Source organism: Manis javanica, chromosome 3 (genome assembly GCF_040802235.1).
Source record: "Manis javanica isolate MJ-LG chromosome 3, MJ_LKY, whole genome shotgun sequence".
Taxonomy (NCBI): domain Eukaryota; kingdom Metazoa; phylum Chordata; class Mammalia; order Pholidota; family Manidae; genus Manis; species Manis javanica.
Window position 1 is genome coordinate 125,966,113 of NC_133158.1, and position 4,485 is coordinate 125,970,597.

Below are 4,485 nucleotides of genomic sequence, written 5' to 3' on the forward strand. Positions count from 1 at the left end.
CTCCACATCCTTGCCAACATTTGTTGTTATTTGTCTTTTAGATGTTGGCCATCCTAACTGGTGTGAGATGATATCTCATTGTGGTTTTAATTTGCATTTCTCTGATGATTAACGATGTGGAGCATCTTTTCATGTGCCTGTTGGCCATCTGAATTTCTTCTTTGGAGAAGTGTCTGTTCATATCCTCTGCCCATTTTTTACTAGGGTTATTTGCTTTTTTGGTTGTTGAGGCATGTGAGTTCTTTATATATTTTGGATGTTAACCCCTTGTCGGATATGTCATTTACAAATATATTATCCCATACTGTAGGATGCTTTTTTGTTCTGCTGTTGGTGTCCTTGGCTTCTGTTTTTGAAAATTAGGTTCAGAAAGGTCTTCTCCAACCCATGGTTTGCCTTATTTTTATTTTACATTCTTATTGACTTATTATCTTCAATATTGGAAATTTAATACAATTATATTAAATCAAATTATATTAACTGTACTAAACCTGAAGAATTGATGTCTCTATAATATCTGTAATAAACAATAATATCTACATTTACCATGTAGAAACAAGATATTTTTCTCCTCTTGCTCAAGTATGTTTTGCCATGTTCTTTGTATAGATCTTATATTTCACATTAAGGTTACTTCTAGAATTTTTTGTTTGTTTACTGTTATGTGAAGAATCTACTTTTGATTATATTTTCTAACTATTATCACCAGTTAGATTATTCTTGCTGGCTTGTAAAATAGTATGTATAATATATGTGTGTGTAAGTGTATATGTGTATGTGTGTGTGTTTATATACCTATAAATACATGTATGTTTAAATATATAGAGAGAGACTTATTTTCAACCACTTTCATAACTTTCTTATTAATTCTAAGTTTTTTTATGGTTTCCTGGAATTTCTGCATATATAATCATATTTTCTGCAATTAATTATACTCTAGGTACTTCTAATTTCTTAATGTGCTTTTCAGAACTTACAGAACACTTTGTTCTGAACTTTAGTAGTTAAACATTAAGTATGATTTTGGCGGCTGCAATACATAAGCTTTACAGTATTAGAGAGGATACTTCTAGTGCTAATTTTTGCTTAACATATTTTCTTCCCATTCATTGTACATCATGTCATCAACTGACTGCAGAAGACATTTAAAAAAAATTTTTCTGTAGAGCTTGGGTTTTAATCCAGCTTTGCACCCGAGTCTTTCCTGGGGCTCTGAGTTGGTTTCAGAGTCCTTGAGCTCAGTGTATATATTTCCAACTGGCAAATAAAGAATTAAAAACCAAGTGTTGAGTATGCTAGCTGTTCACCTAGAAGCACCTCCTGATTTCAAGGCAACTTAGGATCACAAGTAAAAGCTGCTTTTACCACAACTGAGGTCCTTTCAATCAAAACCTAGATTTTAACCTAGTCAGAAGTACATATTTTATGGTGCTTCATTTATTAAAAAAAAATCTCATTTACTGACTTCTGCAAATGTTGTCACATCTGAATAAATGAGAAGATCAGTCTAATGGGAACTTCCTGGATCAGAATACCCAGGAATGGGGCAACTTTTAGTAAAGGATAAGTGAAAGTATTAGTCACAGATATAGGCTTTTATTGTGTGTATCCACATTATGCATATTGAGCAACCTGTACTTTCCTTACTTATTGTTTTGATCAATTCATTTGTATGTTTTCTCACCTGAAACCATTTTTTTCCTTGTCTAAGTCATAATGCTTATTATTTAATTGTTTCAAGGAAATTTTAAAACAGAAACTTGTTATGGTATTTTAAAAAGTCCCAGAACATTCCTACATTCACTAGAAGAAACAATTTTTATTCCTTATTACTTAAATTACAAAAGTACCAATAATGGGTTTACTTCACAACTTGTCTGTTTCATTCAGGCATCAAATATTATTGATTTATTTAGCATGTATTAATATAGGTACTCTGTTTGGGAGTAGGAATATAAAGATGAATAAGTCATAACCCATACTCTCAAGGTGCTAATAGTCTAAAAAGGAAAATGTTTAAACAAAATAATCCAGGTCAGTGTGGTAAGCACTATGATCAGACACTTTGGTAGTATAGAGAATGGTCATCTAAATCAGAGTGAAGTTCAAGGAAAGTCATTGACAGTGGCAGTGAGTATTTGTCCTCCTCTTCTTCCACTATAATAGAATTTTTAGTAATGTTCATGAATATTAAGCTATAGTTGCCATTTCAGCCCATATGACTAAGTTATAGCCAAAAGAATGATGGGAAGTGATGTATGCCACTTCTGGGTCACAGCCTCCTTCCTTCCCTTTCTCCATATGGCTTCCTAGAATGTGAATACTGTGAGGGGTCATCAGAAGCCATGCAGAGGAGAGTAATGTCCTGAAATCATGGAGCAATATAGACTGGGATCCTGACAACTTTATAAAGCAGGAATTCCCTACTCCAGACTAGTAAAATGAGAGAAATAAATGTCTACTTTGTTTAAACCACTGTTGATTTGTGTCTCTATTACCAATAGCTGTATCTAGATCCAAACTAATAGTGTGAGCTTTCCTCCATCTTCATTTCTCTTGGACCTTACAGTATATTTTGGCCATATTCACCAATTATTATGTTTAAAAACTTCTTTATTGCTATTTTGTTCTGGCTCTCTAAATGCCTCTTAAATGTGTCATCAGTCTCCTGTAAGACTCTTCTTCCTGTTTCTGCTGCTAATGTGGAACTACTCCAAGGTTTTCTTCCTTGACTCTCTTCTAAATATCCCCCTTTGAAATAGATTTCCAAAATTCCACTGGTCTCCTAAAGTCCTGTCCTGTCCAATTTCCCCTTGGACGTCCCACTGCCATTTCACATTCTGCAGATTTAAATTTAAACTCGTGCTCCTCTCCGAACCAAACTTCCTTTTGCAGTTAGCTATTTATATTAACTATGTCATTATTCTCCTAGTACTTATGTTTAAATCTTAGCATTGTCTCTAATTTCTTCTTTCTTACTTGTCAACTGAAATTTAAAATGGTAGACTACCTGAATCAGTTCCTTTTATAGTCTTGGTCTCCCACAGTCATCTCCATAAAGTTGGAGATGGTCATTTCAGTGTCCAGAACACCTTTATTTCCCACTTGCCAAAGCCTGATCAAATACTGGTTTCAGGCCACCTCTGTGGGAAACCTCAGTCTAGGTAACTCAGAAAGACTTCTGACAGCAACTCAACTAAGTTCCTTTGCACAGATTATGAACCCATGGCTCTAACTTTTCATTTTTCATATTACTACTCATTCTTTGTTCTTATATTGTCTTTCATGCAATACTTGACTATATAGCTATCATGTGCACATATTCCCTTTAATATTTGCCTTTTCTTGATTTGGATATTATCATTTACCTCTTTAAATTTGTAGATAAATGTATTTTCATTTTTCCTCCTAGTTACTGACTTTCTCAAGTATAATTATTACAAAAGGCTGGATATCACTAATCTGAACAATTCAAAGGCTTGGCATTGGGTATTTTGTTGTTAGTTTGCTGAGCTTAGAGGTTTGCAAACATCTTATCTCTAGTGCATAAATTTGAGTTCAATTTTTGAGTCAGAGCTTGTAGTCTAACTGTGCACATATTAATTTTCCTACCCTGTCACTGTATTTTAACACCTGTGTCTCTTCTCTACTCCCACATTACATTCTATATGCTAACACTAAGCTCCAACAGACCTTATGTTAAAATTATTCCCAGATGTATCTCTTCTTAAATACCTCCATGTCACCCTCTTGGTTTAGGCTCCCATTACCTTCTGACTTGACTCAGCACTGTCCTTTGGGCCTCCATTTCCACTTACGTCTGTCCATCCTCTGCAGCTTCATGTTGCGAAACTGCGGCCTTCGTATCACTTCCTCTTCATAATCCTCAAACGGTTTCCATTTCCCTGCCAATGTACAATCAAGGCTCATGTTCCTTTTCTTAGCTTTTTGATCCTACCCTCTTACATATTATTATCTCTAAAATCTCTTCTTCCCCAAATACCTAGAAATGCCTCTGTCCTTTTCATTCTAGTAAAAACCTATTTTTTGAGATCCAATGCTTCCATTAAGCTTTTTCAAAACCAATATGACTCATAGTGATTACCCCCTGAGTGAGATTTTATAGTTACATTAAGTTCTTCTCTAGTCAGGAAAATCTTGTTTAGCTCTTTTCATATTATTTTACCCATAAAGAAACTTACAGTTCTTACTCCATTGTTACTCTACTGTTTAGTGTTGTGGAGTAGTTTGGGTCAGGCTAGCTTTTGGTCCTTGAGGATAATCTGGTATTTTTTTCTTTCAAAGCTTATTGGATTCTTTCTCATGAAAGTTTGAGAATTCCAAAAGAATTGTCTGCATATCTATATTTTCAGTTAGTTTATCACAAATGTGATTCAAATTCTGTATTTTTAGACCAAAGATTTCCTTTAAGTAAAGAAGTCCCATGTGCGCAGTCTAGATGTAACTCAGCCACCCTCAAAAGCC